Below are 23092 nucleotides of genomic sequence, written 5' to 3'. Positions count from 1 at the left end.
AATAAAATGTAATGTAGCATTAAAAATCAAAATGAAGGCAAAAATTTATAAGGATCAAAATATGACAACTTTAAATAAAGACAGCATGCGACTCTGCACTTTACAACCCTGCCTCGCACATCTCACTTTAAGCCCAGCCCTGCTCTGCTGTGTGTTTCTACAACTGTGCCTCCATCTGGCACCAAGGGGAGGAAAGACAGGTGGGAAAAAATGGTAAATACCATGGTTTGGTGGCACTCTGAATTCTGGTCTCCTTCCTCAGCCTGTCTGCTCTCATTTATTCTTCAATATCTCCGGGATGTGTCCAAGTTTCATAGCTGTACTTAGTGGGAGAGACAAGGTGGAGGGTGCCTACTCCACCTTAACGAGAATCAGACCAGAGAAGACTCTGCTTGAATTGCTGTAGGTCAGAGGTCAGAGGTTAGAGGTAGGCAAAGGAAGCACATTCTAGGAAAAAAATGGTGAAAGTTTCAAAAAAAACCAGTTCTGTCACATTATTTTTCCTAGTAACTCTTTGAAGACTTGAAAATAAAAGTAACTGTGCAGAATTTCCAGGAATTATCCAATGTACTCCTTTCATTTCCTTTATCCTCCAGAGGAAAGTAGAGGGTGTGTGTGTGTGTGTGTGTGTGTGTGTGCGCGCGCGCGCGCGTGCGTGCATGAGCAGGCATTTATACACTCATGTCTCAGAGAGAGAAGAGAGATGTGAGGGCAGGTAAGACTTAGATAAGGATGCTATAGATTTAGACACATAGAGGTTTCCCATATTTCCTTCAAAATAATGAAAGAGAAAATGTGACGATTGAGAACTTCTAAATCCCTGTCTTGGCTTCCTTTTTCCTTAATGTTCTGGGGAAATCATCAAGGGATAAGCCACTCTCATGGGTACTGTATTTGCTAGCACTTACCATGTTGCAATCTGTCCTGTTTATAAGAAAAAAGAACACTTACATAAAGGGTAGCTCATTGGTTTTAGGCAGGTGGTTCAAGTTCAGTGCTGTCGTTCCTTTGGCTATTTGCCTATCTACCTTGGAAAAAACCTGAGCAACATATCCGCATGCCCTGTTTGAAGTCTTTTGTTGAGGATGTCTGCTTATTTGCTCCTAGGCCCCAGAATTTTACTTATTGAATGTTGGCAGCATCAGGCAGAAGAAAGTAAAAAAGCAGTGCAGAATGTATCCAAATATTGTTCCATCATGGAAATTTGACTGGAGAATAAGAACTGGGTACAAAAACTGTTGAATGCTTTTTAACTTCATGGTCTCTGGACATTTTGCCCCCATTGCAAGTTAAAAAACGTTTTTCAACCTATATTTTGGCACAGAGAGTCAATTTTTCTATAACTCTGGAAAACCCTGAGACATCCCTCATCGATTTGCACCTTTATCTCCTTTCCTGCCTCCATCCTGCCAGTGCTGCCTCCTCCCCCACCTCTTTCCTTCCTTTCTGGAAATACTGATTTAGCTAGCGCCTTCTCTAGCCTGTCACTTTATGAGGCATCATAGGCTGTACAAAAGTGCATGAAATAAACACTGATCTGGCTCGGAGCCGCAGCATCTATTTGAGGAAGTGAGCACAATCCCATGAACAGATGAAACAATCCTGGAACGAAATTCAATCAGGTCTAGAAATGTCTCAGAGAGAGGGTCCTTCTCAATTATTTCTGATCTCTTTGGAGACAGTCAGTGTTTTTCAAGATTTGTTACTTTTGCATAGGCTTTCTCTTTTCCAAATTAAAAAAAAAAAAAAGAAATTCTCTTATTGCTCATCGTGTGATTGTGTATGTGACTGTGTGTGTGTGAGTATGTGTGGTGAGAGAGGTTTTATTTCAAAATGCCTGCTGCTACCCTAAACTTAGCTATTGCTTTATTAAGTTGCGTATTCTTTTTTCCATCCTTTTTTTCATTTTTTAAAGTTTTATTGAAGGGTAGCTGATTTACAATGTTGTGATAATTTCTACTATACAACAAAGGGATTCAGTTATACATGTACGCACATTCATTTTCTTATACTGCCTTCTGTAGAAACATTTCTGTCCACGGCCTCTGAGCTGAGGCAGGTGATAATTACTGATCATGTAAGAAGTCCTCCGCCCTGGGACAGGCCTTCTAAGGGCCACAAAAGACCACCAGAGTGTCCTGTTTTACTGAACTTGTGCTTCCTTCCAGGCAAAGCTGCCCCATGAGGTCTCTGCTCCATCCTCTGACTTGCTCTCTCTGGCCAGGTAAGCAGCCAGTATCCCCTAAGGTCTGCCAACCTAGACACTTCTGGGGGCTCCTCCCACTAATTAGGGGGAGGGAGCTGCCAGAAACCTACAGAACTACCAGTCTCCCGGGTACACTCCCTGGTTCCCCCCCGCATTGTGCCTGGGAATGAACCTCCGCTATGTCATGCAGGAGGGGGTTTTTCCCATGGTGTCATGCTCTGGCAGGACCTACGTGGCGGGTGCTGAAGAACCCTGGAAGCTGCTGGTGTCAGCGAGAGATAATGAGTGCAGAAGGAGAGACCTCAGGAAGCTCCTCAGGATACTGCCAGGCTTCTCTGCCTAAGCTTCTCAAGGAAGCAATTAACACGGCTGGAGGAGCAGGGCTGATCAGAAAGAGGGCTGCTCAACTTAGCGGGGGTTGGGGAGGTGGGGGAGTGGGTGTGGGAGTTGGGGGAATTGGGGGAGGGTGCTGTCTTTCATGCACGGAGAGCTAGATCTGGGAGAATTTTTTGCCTGGGAAGAAGCTGACTTTTGTCTTCTGCTGGGAAGCCTATGACCTAGGATTTGATAGAAATAATTTTTTTTTTCTTAAGAAGAGACAGATATTGAACATGTATGTGATGAAAATAACTTTACAATTGTAGAACCTAGACTAGCTTTTCAATTTGTTTGAAGGGTCTATTATACATCTTCTGAAACCCCCAGTCCCTTTCCTGAGTTATGGGGTTTTTGTGGATTTAGCTTCCAGAAATGGATTCTCCATCTTAATAAGACAGGAGTAAAAGTCCCTGCCCCCTGCTAGCTTGCAACAGCTCACACTGGAATCAGGGGGAGATCCTGCTGTCAGGTGTCAAGTGAAGGTGGTGCTCAGGGATCCCGGGGCCCGTCATCCATACGCATCACAGCCACAGAAGGAAGCAGTGGTGTCACGAACGTCTCAGTAGGAGAAACAATTATCTTTATTTCCTCATCTAGGTGCTGCTTCTGTTGTTGGAACAGGGACTCTGAACAGGGACTTCAGATTTACTCAAAAACTAAATTTTTTCTCAATTTCATGGCACAAGCATGGGTCACCAAGCAGTATCACAACCCAAATCATCAACAACTAATTCATTCAGTTAGTCATTCATTTAACAAATCTTAGCTGCGTTAACAATCTTAGCTGCATTAACAATATTCCACGTGCCAAGCTCTAAACACTTAAATTATGAAAGGATCCGTCCTCATAGTCAAGGCGCTCTAAATCCTTTGGGTAAAGCATGTGAGAAAATTTACGATTTTAATCGGATATAACACGTATCGATTGTGGCAGAGGCATTGTTAGATGATACAGTAGTATAAATGAGACACAGGAAACCAGACGGCAGGAGATAACGTCAATCTAGGCAAAGAGAAGAGCACGTGCAAGGAAAGGAAGTATCTGAGTGCAAATGACTTGCTCAGCTCAGCGAGTGGCACTGGAAAGGCAGGTAAGGACAAATCCTTTTTTTAATACTCTGTACCTGCCTTTCCTACCATTCACTACGCCCTGTCATTGCCTTTATTTATTTATTCAGCAGTTTCCAAAGCATGTGGAAGTTCCTGGGCCAGGGATCAAACCCAAGGCACAGCAGTGGCCAAAGCCAATGACAATGCTGGATCCTGAATTTGCTGTGTCACAGGGAACTCTGGGGCCAATCTATGCCGTGCTGTGGAGTATGGAGTTTAGTCCAAAGTTGGTGTTTATTTACCAGATGTAATGATATGTTCTACTTCACCAGCTTAGAGTGCAGGTAAGGCGACAACATAAGAATAAAAATATCCATATGGGAATGTTTTGGGGGTATCCATTTTTTGTCTTTTTAGGGCTCCACTCGCAGCATGTGGAAGTTCCCAGGTTAGGGGTCGAATTGGAGCTGCAGCCACCAGCCTACCCCACAGCCACAGCAATGTGGGATCGGAGCCATGTCTGTGACCTACACCACAGCTCACGGCAATGCCAGAACCTTAACCCACTGAGCGAGGCCAGGGATGGAACCCACAACCTCATGGTTCCTCATCCGATTCGTTTCTGCTGAGTCACGATGGGAACTCCCCGAGGAGGTAAATATTGACAAGCTCTTGTGGAGAGAAAGATGCGAATGCGAACAGAGAAGGCTCGGAGGAAGCCTCAATTGTGTCTTCGACCCATTTTTTTAACACAAAGTTCTGAAGCAAGTTGGTACAGAATTAGATATGATAAAATTGGTGATGGCCACTGATTTAACAATAAAATAATCTTTTTTTTGGCCACGCCCACAACATGTGCAAGTTCCCAAGCCAAGGATGGAACTCAAGCCACAGCAGCAACCGAAGCCACTGCAGTGACAATGCCAGATCCTTAACCTGCTGCACCAGAGAATTCCTAAAATAATTTTTAAAAATACTAAGATTCACTTAAGTCTCCATTTGTTCAGCGTGGCAAATGTTACAAAAGGAATGGTGTCCCTGAAAAATTGACATGTCAAAGCTCCAATGCCAAATACCTCAGAATACGGGTCCATTTGGAGATATAGAGTCTTTAAAGAGGTAATAAAGTTAAAATGAGGTCAGATGGGTGGTTTGGAATCCAATATAACTGTTGTCCTGATAAGAAGAGATCAGGACACAGATACACTGAGGGAAGATCACATGAAGACACAGGGAGAAGATGGGCATCTGACAAGTCAAAGAGAGAGGCCTCAGAGGAAACCAGCTCTGCCGACATTCCGATCTTGGACTCACAGCCTTCAGAATTGTGTGAAAATATATTTGAGCTTGTTTAGGCCATCCGGTCTGTGAGATTTTTATGATACTCCAACCAACTCATGTAACAAGTATTTTAGAGTATTTCTTTTGGGGCTATCTCAATACTCAATAGTTGTCTAAGAACCCTCTGGGGAATTTTTCAGCCCAGAGGGCCAGTCTTTCAGTCTAGAAAGACTAGAAGAGAACTCAAGAATTAGAAGTGGCCCCAGGCAGATGCTAGCTTTCTGTTTTCTTTTGCTGCCTAATGGTGCAGCTGATAAGTGATGCTACACTACTGAACGTTTCCTGGTCAAGTGCAACCAACACGTCTTTGCTGGTCCAGATCATGTTCCCATGAGCATCGTCTTCATCGAAAGGTGCTCCAGGCTGGACTTAAAAGGTCATAGCTCTTTAGTTTATTGTGAAGGCCCAACCACCGTGCCTCAAGTTTTTCTCTGGGATGAGGAGGGGTGTCCGGCATCAGCCACGTGCCCATTCTTACCTCCATTTCGGTCCTGCTGTTGAGCCCTGGTGGTCAGTCAGGCTCTTCTCTCCTTCTCGGGACCCCACCCCTTCAGGTCCTTCTCTCTGGAAATGGGTCGTTTGCGGAACCTAATCAATTCAGGAGTAAAAAGGAGATAACACTGAACTTCAAATAGAAATAGGTTGGGGGAGTTTCCCATTGTGGCACAGTGGAAACGAATCCAACCAGTATCCATGAGAATACAGGTTTGATCCCTGGCCTTACTCAGTGGGTTGGTGATCTGGCATTGCTGTGAGCTGTGGTGTAGGTCACAGATGTGGCTTGGGTCCCATGTTGCTGTGGCTGTGGTGTGGGCCAGCAGCTATAGCTCTGATTCAACCCTTAGCCTGGGAACTTCCTTGTGCTATAGATGCGGCCTTAAAAAGCAAAAAAAAAAAAAAAAAAAAAAAAAAAAAAAAAGAAAAAGAAAAAAGAAAAGAAAAGAAAAGAAAAGAAATAGGTTGGGATGTTAATCTCTTCTTCTCTGGTGGCTCCTAAGTCCCTGTGCACATTTTTCTTCTCCCCGCTTCCCCACCCTCTACAGTTCTGCTTATTGAGGGTATTAGGTGACTGTTTGATTAATATTTGTCTACGGGACCTGTGACATCAGTCTCTGCCAAATAAACAGATCTGACTTATGATGTTTTGCAGCTCCACCATAAAAAAAAAGCTGACATTTTTTTAAATAGTGGTTTTCTTGCTTAAATCCCCAGTACTCCCTATAGTCATACAAAAGAAAAAGTGAAATGATCAAAGGGTTCTAGCTCCAACATGTCTTAAATTGCCACCAACACTACCTTCTAAATATAGGAATAACGGTTGGAGGATATGGCCAAGATGGTGGAGTAGTAAGACACTGACCTCACCTCCTGCCATGAACACACAACAATTACAAATATTTATGGGGCAGCTGTCTGTGAGAACAAGCAGAAGATGAGCAGAAGAGATTCTGCACAACTCGCTATCAAGAAAGAGCCACGGCAAAACGGATAGGAGAGTGGGGATGCAGTGCAGATAAGATCCATATCCCTGGGAAGGTGACCCCAAAACAGGAGAGTAATCACAACTGCAGATGTTCTCCCCAAAGAGTGAGGGGACCATGTCCCACAATAGGATGCCCAGCCTGGGGTCTTGCACCAGGAAGAAGAGCTCTCAGAACATCTAGCTTTGAAGGCTAGCAGGGCTTGGGTGCAGGACAGTCACAGGGCAGTAGGAAACAGAGACTGTGTTTTTAAAGGGCACACACAAAATCTCACACCCCACGCCCTCTGCTGGGGTCCCAGCGCGGAGACAGTAATTTGAAAGGAACCTGGGTCAGACTGATCTTAGAGAAACTCTGATCTTGGAGAAACTCTGGGAGAGGCAGGAAGTGACTGGGACTCCCCCTGGGGACAGAGACAGCTGGTGACAGTCACTTTGGGGTGCTTATTTTAGGACCCTGGTGCTTGCAGGCACCATTTCTGGAGTCCACCCTCTAGCTCCTTAGTGTCAGTGGCTTACCGGCTCACCAGTGAGCTGGCACTAGCTCCTGGATCCCACGTGCCAAGAAGCCAGCTACAGCTGGACAGAGCCACACCCATCAGTGGGCCAGCAGCCTCTGTCCTAGGCAGGACCTGGCAACCAACCAGGCTAGGGGATGGGGGGCAGTCCCATCTATCAACAGTAGTCAGCCCTGGCACAACAGAGAGATCCACACAGTGCACACAGGGCACCCCTAGAGCATATAAGTAGTTCCAGCTAAAACACAAAGGAACACACACACACAATAAATGCAGGAAGCTTTAAGGTTCAGCTCAAAAAACGATTAATTTATATGCTCCCAAATAAAGTGATTTATATTTTTTATTCTGTATTGTTATCTTTTCTAAGTCTGTCTACCCTATTGGAAGAAGTAAAGCTAAGGACTCTTTCTTTTCCATCTTAACAACCACAAAGCACAGCAGAGTGCCTGCATACAGTAAATAAATAAATGAATGAAACCGACTTGTGGAAAGTACTGCTGATTGCAATGTAGTCATATCTTGGATATGACTTTAATGTTTCACCTACTAAAATCTGGAAACAATGAAAATGATAAATCACTTAGCAAAAATTAATGTGTCTGGACCAAATAAACAACAGTGGGAAAAACAGAATAACAGATTTTAGAGATTAAACAATTGTCAGGGCTTGGTGATTAATTGATTAAAATGTATAAAGGGAAGGAAATGATTCCCAAATTGATGCTAGGAAAACTGAGTAAGTTGGTGACTTTTTTCTGATAGAACAGAGGAAAAAGAATAAGTTTAGGGTGCCCAGAATTTTGTTTCAGTACTTATAAGTGTGGGAAAATGTACTGTGCTATTAATGAATTAACAATTTTGTTGAGATTGAACCATACATTTTAATAATAAAGAAAATTGAAATGCCTTAGAAAAGCTGTCAAATTTATTGGAAATGAACATTATGGGGGAAAATATACCATCTGCTTTCCAGAGAAGAATAAAAATCAATGTTGCAATTGCTGTATGATCTGGAATCAACTACTGAGTTGAGTTCCCAAGTGGCAATAAATATTTTTGTTGATTTGACATCTTGACACAAGGAAAGCTGTTGATAGATTGCCTTGAGCTCACTAGGCATTACCGAGGATACTACTTGGCAGAAACCCAGCTTACACTCGCTGTACACAGAGGGAAATTTCTTGGGTTACACAATGAAAATCCCAGAGACGGGGGATAGAGAGGTAGAGTCTCAGGCAAGGTTCTTCAAAATACATCATTATTAAAATAAAAGGGTAAGTGTAGCTTGGCAGAAAATATCTTGTAATCTCTCTCTCTACATAAACACACACAGTATTTCATTTTATGGATTTAACACAATTTGTATATAATTTTACCATATATTTTATGTCTCAGTAATTTTTAAAATTACCTTTGTGGATGAGTACTCTTACAATTCTTTACTAAGAAAACAACCTCAAAACAAGGGCAAGGCACAGAAACAGATATTTCATAAATAAGATATATAAGGTATGTGGTAAAATTGCATATACATTTTTATAATCATACATTGGAATACTGAGCAGTAACAAGAAATGAATTATTGATACATGAAGCAACTTCAATGAATCTTGCAAGCATTAAGTAAAAGAATACATACTGTGTGGTTTTATTTATATGACGTTCTAGAATAGGCAAAATTAACCTATAGTTATCACTGGCTTCTTGGGGACAGAGTCATGATGGTAATTTACTGCAAATTTACGTGAGTTTTTGAATGATATGAATCTTTTTTTTTTTTTTAAAGAAGTTCCTGGAGTTCCCATTGTGGTGCAGTGGTTAACGAATCCGACTAGGAACCATGAGGTTGCGGGTTCGATCCCTGCCCTTGCTCAGTGGGTTAAGGGTCTGGCGTTGCCGTGAACTGTGGTGTAGGTCACAGACTCAGCTCGGATCCCACGTTGCTGTGGCTGTGGGGTAGGCCAGCGGCTACAGCTCCGATTGGACCCCTAGCCTGGGAACCTCCATATGCCGCAGGAGCGGCTCAAGAAAAGGCAAAAAGACAAAAAATAAAAAAATAAAAATAATAAAATAAAATAAAAAAATAAAAAAGAAGTTCCTGTCGTGGCTCAGTGGTTAACGAACCTGACTAGCATCCATGAGGACGTGGTTTTGGTTCCTGGCCTCACTCAGTGGGTTAAGGATCTGGTGTTGCTGTGAGCTGTGGTGTAGGTCACAGATGTGGCTTGGATCCCACGTTGCTGTGGCTGTGGCATAAGCCAGCAGCTGCAGCTCTGATTGGACCCCTATCCTGGGAACTTCCAAATGCCACAGGTGCGACCCTAAAAAAAAATTATGTTTCTTTGGGAAAAACCACCAAATAGACAAACCACCATTATCCATGTATTCAAAAAATGAAGAGTAAGGAGTTCCCGTTGTGGCGCAGTGGTTAAGGAATCTGACTAGGAACCATGAGGTTGTGGGTACAGTCCCTGGCCTTGCTCAGTGGGGTAAGGATCTGGTGTTGCCATGAGCTGTGGTGTAGGTCGCAGACGTAGCTCGGATCTGGCGTTGCTGTGGCTCTGGCGTAGGCTGGTGGCTACAGCTCCGATTAGACCCCTGGCCTGGGAACCTCCATATGTCGTGGGAGCGGTCCTAGAAAAGACATAAAGACAAAAAAAAAAAAAAAAAAAAAAAGAAGAGTAAAAGTATTCTATTTATTTATTTATTTATTTATTTTTTTGTCTTTTTGCCATTTCTTAGGCCGCTCCCACGGCATATGGAGGTTCCCAGGCTAGGGGTCTAATCGGAGCTGTAGCCACCGGCCTACGCCAGAGCCACAGCAACGCGGGATCCCAGCCATGTCTGCAACCTACACCACAGCTCACGACAACGCCGGATCGTTAACCCACTGAGCTTGGGCAGGGATCGAACCCGCAACCTCATGGTTCCTAGTCGGATTCGTTAACCACTGCGCCACAATGGGAACTCCAGTAAAAGTATTCTAAATATAAACAAAATAAAAAATGACAAAGGGAAATAATTATTTTAAAAAGATGAAATTAAAATTATGAGATTATTTTACATAAATCTATGGAAGCATATTTGAAATCCTAAGCAAAAGTGCAATTAATCATAATTAACCCTGGCTGTAATAGAAAGTTTAAACAGACTGATTATCTTCTAAATTACCCAAACTAGACAGTTACATAGGGATTTTTACCAATCCTTTAAAGACTGTTTCTATTTAGATTGTTCCAGAGCATAAAAATTAAAACAAGAAAAACATCTACACGTTATCTAATTCAAATGTAATGTTTGTGCCTAAATCTTTCAAGACGACATAAAAAAACTAGAAAAACTTTTTCCCTTGTGAATATTGATTCAAGAACCCGAAATAATTTTTTTTTTTTGTAAACAGAACCCTTCAATAATATATTAAGAAAATATGTCATCATGGCCAAATGGTATTTATTCTGGGGATCAAAGAACGACCAAGTGTCAAGAAATCTATTAATATAAATTATTATGTTGACAGTGAGGCAAATAATTATTCATGTGTCTATATATTTTCAAAACTCTACACAGAAGAGAAAAAGTGAGCTTATCTGTATATCAATAACATATCTACAAAGAAAAAAATTAATTCAAGTAATTGGATCATGTAATATTTTGAATGTACCCTTAATATGTACTGAGAAAAAAGAAATATAAAGATACCTTGAACTTTACTAAGTTGTGCTGGGAGTGAGATTAGTGTAGACATTTGAAACTATTTGGTGTGGGATAAAACAAGTGAGTAAATCTGGAATTGGAAAGGTAAGGAGGAGCACTATGGTGTTGGATCTGAGTTTTTATTAGCATGGATGATTAAATACGTGTAATTAAGTCACAGAAAGGGCTAGAAGCAATGTCACATTTACCCCCAGATCTTGGCTTCTAAACAGCATTCATCATCAAAAAGAACCTGGGCTCCTTGGCTACATACCTTTAGCCAAGTCAGTCAGTCCAAAATGAACTTGAAATATCTTATTGTGGTAAAGAGCAAGAAGTGTTACAAACTGAGGGTGCATATCAAGCGTGTCATACACAGCTGACCAAAGTATAAAGTTGGTACAACCACTGTGAAACTATTTATTTATCAGTATTTCCTAATGCTAAACGCATGCATAACCACGACCCACAATTCTATGCTTAGGCGCATAAACGTAGATGAATTTACATACACCAAAGGCATGAGTTAGAATGTCTGGAGCAGCATGAGGCAAAATTATGTCACATGAGAAACAACCTGGGTACCCTACGACAATGAAATGAATAGATGATTTGTGGTGTAAAAAAATAAAGATTTACTGTTACATGTGGTAATAGAGATGAATCTCACAGACTTTATGATTCCATCTATATCAAGTTTAAAAGTGAGCCAAACACATTCACCATGATAGAATTCACAGTAGTGGTTACCTTTTTTTGGCTAAAATGGAGACTGGGCAGGATCAGGCAGCTTCTGGCAGTAGTGGGGGTGGGGTGGGCTGCTAATAATCTTTATGTTGCTGTGAAGCATGCTTACTTGGTTGTGCATAATTTGTAAAAACTGATCTGTATATTTAAGATTTGTGGACTTTAGTGTATGAATACAATATCTAACTAGAAAATGGTATAAAAAAGAGAGAAAAAATGTATAAGCAAAGAATAAAAGTGGCAATGTATTAAAACTCACTGATACCACTACTAACTAACTACTAACTAAAAGGGAGTCCAGAGTGATACTCTAAATAAAAAGGAGAAGGATCGAAAACTGTTCTTTACAGAATGCCAGCTAATAAATGCGGAAGTTTGTAAGCCACCATTCTGCAAACACCACTCAGAGGAATCGTCAATGGGCACTAAAACCACTGGGTGCATGTTAGTAGCAACATAGGATATTCATATGGTTGTCAAAAATATTAAACTTGAATTAAATATTCAGGCAAAAAATCAGGCATATCTACATCGTGAGACTTCATTTTTTTTTTTTTTTTTTGGCCACTCCGGTGGCATGCAGAAGTTCCAGGCCAGGGGTTGAACCCAAGCCACAGCAGCGACAATGCTGAATCCTTAGCTGCAAGGCCACCAGGGAACTCCCTTGTGAGACATTTTATAAGAGTACTGGTTTAGGCATTCACTTTTCGTTTAACACCTGAATATACAAATACAAATGAGTTTTGGGGAGTTCCCGTTGTGGCCCAGTGGTTAACGAATCCGACTAGGAACCGTAAGGTTGCGGGTTTGATCCCTGTCCTCGCTCAGTGGGTTATGGACCCAGCATTGCTGTGGCTCTGGCAAAGACCGGCAGCTACAGCTCCGATTAGACCCCTAGCCTGGGAACCTCCATATGATGCCAGTGCAGCCCTAGAAAAGCCAAAAACAAAACAAAATTAAAAAAATATGAGTTTTGTATATTGGCCTTACTCTTTCTAAATGGACCTTGAATTTGCTAATCGATTAATTCCAAAATATTTTTATTGCAATCACATCCATATGTATGACAACAGATATAGTTTTTGTAGATGTTCCTTACCAGTTTGAGGAAGCTTCTATTTCTAGTTTTCTGAGATTTTAAAACAAAATAGTAAATGCACATTGATTTTTGTCAAATAATTTTTGCATATCTTGAGAAGATATTCTATTTGTATGGTAAAGTACACTGATTTTTCAGACATTAAACCTACCTTTCATTTCTGGTGTAAAACGCACTTGTTCATGATTTAGTACTCATTTTACATACTGCTGGATTCAATTTGAAGTTGTAAGAAGTACCACAGAGAGATTTGGTGTATGCCTTTACCCAGTCTCCTCAGTGGAAAATTAACAATGATATAATCCACAGGATTTTATTCAGCTGTTTCCAGTTTTTCATGGACTTGTGTATCTGAGTGTGTGGGCATGTGTTTTAGTTCTGTGTGATCTTATGTCGTTTATGTATCCAACAGCATAGGCAGTCAAGACACGGGACAGATGCATCGCCAAAAAGACATCTCATGTTACCTTTTTATAACCACACCTACCTCCGCCAACCCTAACTCCTGGCAATCACTAATCTTCCCTCCATTTTTATAATTTTGTTTTTTCAATAATGTTATATAGGCGGAATCATAAAGTAGGTAACTTTGTGGATTGGCTTTTTTCACACCACTTGTTCTCCTCTAGATTCCCCTTATAATTCATCAATAATCTATTTTTTCTCACTGCTGGGTAATAGTCTATAATACTGATGTTCCACTGTTTGTTTAGCTGTTTGCCCACTGAGGATTATTGGATGGTTTCCAGTTTTTGGCCACTGAATACTGCTGTTATGAATAGTCACATATAGATTTTCATGTGAACATAAGTTTCTTCTATAGGATAAATGCCTAAGAGCACAACTGCTGGTTTATATTAGTTGCACGTTTAATTTTATAAGCAACTACTAAATTGTCTTCAAGAGTGACTGTTTCATTTTACATTCTCAACAGTAATGTTGGAGGGATACAGTTTTTCTTCATCCTTGTAAGTATTTAGTGCTGTCTTTAAAAAAAAAACTGTATTGGAGTACAGTTAACATACAATGTTGTATTAGTTTCAGGTGTACACAAAGTTAATCTCGTCTCTCTCTCTCTCGCTCACACACACATACACACTCCTTTTCAGATTCTTTTCCCACACAGGCTATCATAGTGTATTGAGTAGATTTCCCTGTGCTATACAGTAGGCCCTTGTTACTTAGCAATTTTGTATATAGTAATGTGTATGAGTTAGTCCTAACCTCCCGATTTATTCCTCTTCCCAGTGTTTCCCCTTTGGTGACCATAAGTTTTGAATATAGACACATAAATTCTTAAAAAAATATTAGCAAACTGAATCCACCATTACATGAAAAGGATCATACACCATGATCAAGTGGGAATAATTCCCGGGGTGCAAGAATTCTTCAATATATGCAAACAAATCAAGGTGATACACCACATTCAAGGTGATACACCACATTAAAAAACTGAAGAATAAAAAACATATGGTCATCTCAATAGATGCAGAAAGTTTTTGACAAAATCCAACAGCCATTTATGATAAAAAAAAAACAAACTCCCAAGAAAGTGGGCATAGAGGAAACCTACCTCAACATAATAAAGACCATATATGAAAAACCCACAGCTAAAATCATTCTCAATGGTGAAAAGCCATAAGCATTTCTGCTAAGATCTGGAACCAGGATGTCCAGTCTCATCACTGTGATTCAACAGAGTTTTGTAAATCCTAGTCATGGCAATCAGAGAAGAAAAATAAATAAAAGGAATCCAAATTGGAAAAGTAAAACTGTCATTATTTGCAAATGACATGATACCATACATAAAACATCCTAATGATGCTACCAGAAAAGTACTAGAGCTCATCAATGAATTCGGTAGAGTTGTAGGATACAAAACTAATACGTGGAAATCTCTTGCATTCCTGTATACTAACTATTAAGGTTCAGAAATAAAAATTAAGGAAACAAATATATTACATCAAAGGAATAAATCTACCTAAAGAAGTAAAAGATCTGTACTCTGAAAACTGTTAAGACATTGATGAAAGGAATTGAAGATGACACAAACAGATGGAAAGAAATACCATGCTCTTAGATTGGAGTAACAGATATTGTTAAAATGACTATACCACCCAAGGCGATCTACAATATTCAGTGCAATGCCTATCAAATTATCAATGGCATTTTTCACAGAACTAGAACAAAATATTTTAAAATTTGTGTAGTGCTGTCTTTTAAAAAAAGTTACCATTATGGGGAGTTCCTGTCATGGAGCAGTGGAAATGAATCCAACTAGGAACCATGAGTTTGTGGGTTCGATCCCTGACCTCGCTCAGTGGGTTAAGGATCTGGTGGTGTCATGAACTGTGGTGTAGGTTCAAGTCATGGCTCGGATCTGGTGTGGCTGTGGCTGTGGCTGTGGCTGGCAGCTGTGATTAGACCCCTAGCCTAGGAACCTCCATATGCCACAGGTAGAGCCCTAAAAAGCAAAAAAAAAAAAAAAAAAATTACCATTATGATAGATATGTAGTGATACCTTATTGTGGTTTTAATTTGGATTACACTAATGGCTAATGATATTGTACATATTTTCATGTGTTAATTTGCTATCTGCATATCTTCTTTGATGGAATGTCTCTGTTCATGTCTTTTGTCCATTTTCTACTTGAATAGTTTATTTTCTTATTGCTGAGTTTTGAGAATTCTATACATATATTCTAGATATGTCTTTTGTTATGTGTGTGGTTTGCAAATATTTTCTCCCAGTCTGTAGCTTATCTTTTCATTTTCTTTAAATTCATCATTTAGGATTGAGGAGGAAAAAAAGGTCTTTCACAAAGCAAAATACTTTCTCTTACTCTCATTCTCTCTCTTTTATAAGAATCACAAGGTAATTGAGAGATTCCCTAGCTCAAAACCTGTTTTTGCCACTTATTACTTATGTGATAATTCTTGTTCTTTTTTACTCCTCAATCCATCAAGTGGAGAACTTAAAAGTTCCTTGCTCATGGTAATGTGAGGATTACCCAAGGTCATACATAGAAATTACTTAAAACAGTATATAATGTGTAAGTACTCAATACAAATTAGTATTACCATTATTAGCAGTATTATCAGAGAGGAGTTCCTGTTGTGGTGCAGCAGAAACAAATCTGACTAGTACCATGAGTATATGGGTTTGATCCCTGGCCTCGCCCAGTGGGTTAAGGATCTGGTGTTGCCGTAAGCCGTGGTGTAGGTCACAGATGTGGCTTGGATCCTGCGTTGCTGTGGCTGTGGTGTAGGCTGGCAGCTATAGCTCATATTCAATCCCTAGCCTGGGAACTTCCATATGCCTCGGTGTGGCCCTAAAAAAAAAGTATTATTAGAGATTCATACCAAGTCTCTGCTTTTATTGAAAATCAATGTTCTTTCCAAGTAAAGATTAATTTTTTGCCCAATACGTTATTTCATCTATGTAAATTTTACTTACCCTATGACAATTGCACATACTCTGGGTACAAATGGCCAAAGACAAATTATCTGGTCCTTGTCAGTAGCTTTAGTGAGAGACCCTTTTTGGACAAGACTTATGTGCAAGTTGTCATGTTGACTCAATTATCTCTGTTCTCTACATTTATTGCATGTGTACACAGTAAATGATAACTAGGTACTGGGCACTGTTCTGAGAGTGAGTGTACAGTGGCGAGTTAGAGAGACGTCTCTGCTCTCAAAGAGCTATGTGTGTGGAGGAGACAGCTTACAGACATACAAATACACTTGTGTTAATGTCAGGTGTGAATAATTCTAGGAAGAATAAAGGAAATTGGGGTGCTATTTTAATAGGTAACAGAAGATGCTCAGAGTTACATTTGGGCAGAGACTAAATGAACTGAAGGAGAGTGTTGCAAATGTTTGGTGATAACACTGTTAGGAGAGAAGACAGTAACATAAAGAGAGGCAGGAGGGCATCTGGGGGTCTTCTGGGGAGTAGGAGATGGGGATGGGGTAAAAAAATGGGTACAGAGAAGAATGTAGGGCTGGATTTGTCTTTGTAGATCATTCTAAAGACTTTGGATAGAAAGCTCTTTGAGTATTATTAGAAGGGAATGACATAATTTACATTTTAAATATATTACACTGGTTGCTTTAGATTAGGGAGGAAGGGATGGAAATAGAATAGTTAGAAGTCTATTGCAGGGGACCAGGTGAGAGATGTCACCTTATAGCGGGGTGGTGGTAGCAAAGATGGAGAAGAGAGATCGGATTCTGGGAATATTTCAAAGGGGAAGCCAAGGGGAGGTGCTCGCAGATTAGATGTGTATTTCCAGGAAAGAAAAAAGACAAGTTGTGGACAATTGTAGGGTATTTGGTCTGTATAACTTGGGGAACAGTGGTACCATTTACAAAGACAGGAAAAACTGGGCATGGAGCAGGTCTGTGGGTGGTGGTGTAGGTGGGAAATTAAAAATAACAGTTAGTCATCCAAGCAAAGGTGTCAAGAAGCAGTTGGACACATGATGCTAAAATTCAAGGCAGAAGTCTAAGCTACTCATATAAATTTGGAAACATTATTGAATAGAAAGTATTCCAAATGATTTAGGAGTGAGTAGAATGTGGTCATAGAAGAGAGAAGAGGCACAAGGCATGAATTGTAGAGCACTCCATCATTTAGAGACTGAGAAGATAAAAATAATCCAGCAAAGGAAATAGAAAAAGAGTAACCAGCAAAGAAGGAAAAAAAATTGGGAAAATGTACTGTCCATTTAAAAAGAAGAAAACGCTTCAATACATGGGAATGATTGCGTATAACAGTTGCTGCTGAGTGAAAAATACGCAGGTTGAGAATTGGTGACTGTATCTGGTTTCTGCTAGGGACAGAGATCTGTCTAGAGTAGATTCAGATGAGAGATGGAGGTGAGGCAATGGAGACCATTTACACAGACAACTTCTTTAAGGGGTTTTGCTATAAAAGAAAACAGAAAGGGAGTGATCATCCAAGAGGGATGCGTCCTTAAAGGGGGGGATTTTCTTTTAAGATTCGAGATATTTCACGGTTTGAAAGACAGTGGAAGAAGTCCAGCAGAAAGATTAAAAATGGTGATACAGGGAAAAAAAAAAAAAAACCTTTAAATGATAAGGAGGGGATTCTCTGCTCAACTGGATACTTTAAATACTTACAGGAGGACCAGAAGAGTCAACGCGTAGGGATGCTGGGGATGGAGGTGGATGGGAACGTTTTCTTCTCTGTGTCTCTGTTTTCTCTCTGAAATAAATACCAGGGTTATTGGCTGTGAGCAAGGCGGTGATAAAAGATGTGAAGATTTGAGATAAGAGGCAGTTATGTGGAATTACTGTCATTTTCCTCTCTATTCTTTAGCCATATTTTAAAAACTCATTGGCTATGTTAGTTTTGATATAGAAAAAAAAAAAAAAAAAAAAAAAAAAAGGAAAGAAGAAAAAGGTCCGGGTAACATGTAGAGATAGAGTCGAAATTGCCCAAGACTGTTGAAAGCAGGGGTCCTGGAACAAAGGTAGATTTCAAGGGCAGTTGGAAAGGAGCTGATGTAAGACCAGGGTAGGATCTAGTTAACCAACAGATTAAGAACTATTGCATGTAAGAAAAGAATTGGATATAGATGCTTTCATGACCCAGGTATCAATTTTTTTTTTTTTCTTTTTAGGGCCACACCTGTGGCATATGAAGTTCCCAGGCTAGGGGTCCAATTAGAGCTGCAGCTGCCGGCCTACAACACAGCCAGAGCAATGCCAGATCCTTAAACCACTGAGTGAGGCCAGGGATCCAACATGCATCTTCATGGGTACTAGTCAGGTTTGTAACCCACTGAGCCACAATGGAAACTTCCCAGGCACAGGCATCATTTTATATACACAATTTCTTTATTGTAAATAAATACTATGGAATGACTGAGTTGGTTATATAAACTGAGAGATTATATAACTCCCTCATTTTATATATAGGTATGTATGTCTTAATATATACACACATATATATTCTTATTATCAATTAATTTGGGAATATGATAAAATCAACAAATAGATTTCTTCCATAGAAAAATGGAAAGAAGCACATCTGTACAATACCATACATAAAGAAGTATTCATGGACCAAAGTGTAAGAATCCTGAGCCTACCCCAAACGTGTCCTGAGGGAATAGACCTTCCCTTTCTCATCTTCCTGCTTATGTATTTTATCCTCTCTGCTTGCAGTGCCCACCTTTCTTTTCTTGCTTATCAAACTGCTGCTTCTCCTTCAAATCAAAAAATTCTAAGTTAGGCTGTGCCTTGTCTGCAAAGGTTTTAGTTTAGTTTTTTTTTTTTTTTTTTTTCAGTTCTTAACAAACCCTAGGGGATTTTTCCTTCAAGTTTATTCCCTAGCAGCATTTATCACTTTGTAGCTGTGACTTACAAGTCTCCTTAACCATTGATACTGTGGATTCTTTGAAGGCAAGGACTAAATCTTTTCACTTCTGAATCATCATTACCTAGATTAGTGCTTGGCAAGTTTTAAATGCATTTTATAAATAAGGAAAAATGAGATCTAGAAGCGTGTAGGTGACTTAAGCAAGATAGTGGCTGTGCAAGGCAAGACCACGGTGTTTTTCTTGCCCACTTTACGTTTCTCTCTCTCCCTCTTTTTCTCTCTCTCTCCTAAATTTAATTGGGGCACAGTTGACTTATAATGATGTGTTAGTTTCAGTGTACAAAGTGAATCAGTTATATGTTTACCCATTCTTTTTTCCCATATAGGTTATGACAAACTATTGAGTAGATATCCCTGTTCTATACAGTAGGGTCTTGTTAATTATGTACTTATATATATATATATATATGTTTCCAGGAAGAAAATATTTCACACCAGGAAATGGTGGAAGAGGAGCAATGGAGCTGAGGGCACGTCCAGAAGGGTAAGTGCTCCCCCTTGTGGCATCTCTGGGAGGTGAGGGTGAAATGACCACGGACTCACAAAACCTGTGAGGAAGCAGCATGGATCTTGAGCTGGAAGGGAAAAAAATGTATCCCTCAACCCGTGTTCACCAGGAGAGAGTTAATGAGAAGATGCTTCCTTTCATTATGAGCAAAAAAATGTCTTCATATCAATTATCTACTATTTTCTTAAGGCAGATACTCTCATCTCTAACTTAAGTCTTCACTTATTGAAGCAGGTTTTCTTATATTAGTATTACAGTTGAGAAAGCTGAGGTTCAGAAAGTTAAAACAATTATCCAAAGGTGTACAGTCTGGAGCACTGGTCTCTGAACTTTTTTATGCAGTGCAATTTCCACACAGTCCGCTGCCCACTGGGGCAGTAAAAGCATGGGGAGTGAAAAAATGAGTTAGCCTTCCTTTTTCACCAGAATTATATTAGCTAGTGAGCAGGCCAAAGTAGCTGACTTGTGGCTGGCAGCTCAGGTATAGAAATCAACACCTTTTTTTCCTACATGAGCTCCAAATGGTCAAAATATTAGGTGAAGACGGGGGCTATGTTGGGGGCTGGAGGGAGGATGGTTGAGGGGTAGAAGGATCCCTCCGTCTGATCCACATGCTCAGAACTCACAAGCAGCCAGCAGTGGTTTTAATACTTTACGTGGAACGGAGGTGAGTGAGGAGGGGAACAAATCCTTGGACTGCCTCAGACGAAGAAGGCCCCAGTGTTTCCAGCTACAAACATTTTTCTTTTTTAAGGCTGAAGACATTCTTTTCACCAAACCAACAGTGTGGGGACAAGCAATAGCCCACAAGGGACCTTTTAGATAGACTGGATACTGCCTTTATTGGAAGAAACAATATTGGCTTTGAGTTGACGGATGCTTTCATAACCTACTCTCCCCTCCTTCTTGAGACTTGTCCCTCTCAACAGAGCAAATAAACATCCAAATCACCACAATGGCATGATTAACACATTTTCATATCCTGAAGCCCTGCAAGGCAATGATCAAAATAATAGCTCACACCTATTGATCACTCATTATGAGCTAAGTGCTTTACCAGCATGATTATCTCATTTTCATCCTCACAGAAAACCATATTGTATGGACCAAGAGAGGCTCGGGGTTTAATTGGCTTGCCCAAGGTCACAGTGAGGAGTTGGTAGAGCTGGGATTGAAAGCAGACAACCCAACACTACATTGTCCAAAGGACCAACATACAGAGAGGATCCCCTGAGTATCTGGGGAACTGAGTCACCCCCTGGAGGGCTGCTTCCCTAGTTTGCTCAGCAGAAGAAGCCAATGGCTGCAACCACCTCTTTCCCGCTCTGTAGACCTGGTCAGATGGCTCAGGAACAGCCCGTGATCTAGCCAGCCATGTGTTTCTTAGGAAAAACAACAGCGATTAAAATTCTTACCAAGAGGTAACATTGTAGGGAGGATTTATAACTGACAAAATATGTAAAGAAATATAGGCAAACGTGTGCAATTTGGCACTTTGATTTTCAGGTTGACCTATTATTGACTACTAGTTGGCTTCTCGTCAGTCTTACTTTCAGGAATCTCTAGACATTAGCTCTTTATAGCTTTCTAGAGGTTGCCATATCTGTCTGTCTATCTGTTGGCCCTGACGGTTGTATCTCCCGTCACCTTGGTCAATGCCACCCGGTTCCCTTGCCGAACATCAGAAGCACCAAATTGTCCCCTCCCACCCTCACCCCAGTTGCTATGCATGTAATAAAGCCCAGGAGGAAGCCAAAGAATTGAGGAACAATCCTTCGGCAACCACATATTTGTCAGGGTCTAAAGCCAGCGTTGTCTCCAGGGTAGGCAGGAGGTTGGGGTTACCCATAGGGCTTGCTACAGCCATGGTGTGGATGCTGTGAGGATAGTGGAGAACAACTTTGAAGTCAGAACTTCAATTCTGGGTCTCTTACATAGGAATAATAATATCCACCTAATAGCAAGGCTGTGTGGTAAAGTGAGTAAACAGATGGATCATTTAGAATACAGATTGGGGGCACTAAGGGGCAGATGGTGGGGCAAGGCATATCTGGGTTTTCATCCTAACCACTTAGCAACTGTGTGACTTTGGAGAAAGTTTTTTTCAACTTTCTGACCCCCAGTTTCCTCATCTATAACGCAGAGTTGTAACTCCCCATGACAGGAGTATAGAAACAAGACAGGGTATGTCAGCAGCTGCCGTAAAACCTGGCGTCTGTACTCCGACTCCGCTGGTTCTCCTACTAGCTCCCCTTATCCTTGACCACTGATACTAAAGAGCAAGAGAGGGAGAGGAGATGGCCCCCAGATGTGCACTCACCTTCTACCTCCTACTTAATAACAGTGTAACAATAGCAACTACTGCTCCAATCACCACTTCTAATAGGACTGCTTTTATTACTGCTGCTGCTGCTGCTATTCTGGTACAATTTATTGCACACAGCTAGGTAGCATATGAAAAGGGTAAGGTGCTATGCACTTTCCCCAGGTTATTGATTTTAATCTCGATGTGGCTACTTTCTATCAAGTCTTTATTGCATGGCCTTGACAAATAGCTATTCCATTCCAGCCCAGGGTGACAGCGGGGTGGGGCTCACGCATGAGACCCTCATTAGAAAACCGTAAGCCCCAGAGACGCTCGGAGAATAGGATTTGGCCATGCATTACCTCCTTTTAGCATCTCAGCCCCACCACCTCCCATGAGTCCCTCTCGGACCGATTCCACAGCTCACCATCCTAACTGGTCTGGGCTCCTTTCTTCGCATTTCACTGCAGCATTTTGTAGACAACCATAAATCTCCAATTCTTTAGGTTCTGAGTCAGGTAGAACAAAATCTCGGCATTGCTTTTCATGCTGTTAGTCATTCGCAAACAGTTCCCTTCCTTTTGTTCCAAGTCATTCTAAATGCTGGAAAACAACAGAAACAAACAAAAAAAAGCAATCATGAAGCCGCGTCCTTGGATGTTATTAGTCGAAAATAAAACAATATCCATTTTTATTTGGTTGCACATGTCCTCGCTCTAAACAAAAGAAACTGATGAACTAAAGCAAATGAAGTATGCTTTCCTCAGTCCTGCTTTAGACAGATAAGCAAAGACAATTAATATCAAGGCTGTTGTTTCTTTGTTCCAGTTTTGTTTCTATCCCTGTTCCTAACTGACATTCTCAAAGGTATCTGAGATCAGATAACTATTTAAGATTTCCTTCTGGATTATTTTTGGTACGCAGTGAAGGTTTATTTCCTACAGACATTCTGTGGTAAATGAACTCCAATGCATTAATAGACCTACAGAACGTCAGACCTAGAAAGAACCTTAGATACAAGATTTATCTGGGGTACCTCACTTTACAAGCAAGGAAACTGAGGCCCTGAGAACTTTGAGATACGTGTGCTTTGGGAGTTCAGAGGAGAACTTCCTTGTAATATAATATTCACCTCTCTGTGTATTTGGTCCTTTGAAATTATTTTTAAGTTTTACATATTGAAGAAGAGTTTCCCTTCTGAGTTTTCAAAAATCAGAAGCTTCCAGTAGAGCAACACTGCGTAGATCAGACTCAGCTCGCTTCTACCAACACTCAGGGCACAGAGGAAGGGTGGAAAGTAGGATGGGAGAGCTTTACTAAATTAAAAAGTAACTCAATTAAAAATAAAAAGTAAA

The 23092-nt window shown here is 40.6% G+C and overlaps 1 long non-coding RNA gene across 1 annotated transcript in view; it reads right to left on the bottom strand.

Annotated features, from left to right (window-relative positions):
• The window catches only part of LOC110262276, a 36515-nt gene that overhangs the window by 8634 nt on the left and 4789 nt on the right, over positions 1-23092 (bottom strand). The window contains exons 3-5 of the long non-coding RNA XR_002347104.1: positions 22165-22340; positions 17661-17745; positions 5454-5563 (exon numbers count right to left, since the gene is read on the bottom strand). This is a non-coding gene — a long non-coding RNA (uncharacterized LOC110262276). The remainder of the gene's footprint in view (positions 1-5453; positions 5564-17660; positions 17746-22164; positions 22341-23092) is intronic.

The sequence above is a fragment of the Sus scrofa genome, chromosome 9 (assembly GCF_000003025.6).
Source record: "Sus scrofa isolate TJ Tabasco breed Duroc chromosome 9, Sscrofa11.1, whole genome shotgun sequence".
NCBI lineage: Eukaryota > Metazoa > Chordata > Mammalia > Artiodactyla > Suidae > Sus > Sus scrofa.
This window is presented reverse-complemented; position numbering and strand designations above follow the sequence as displayed.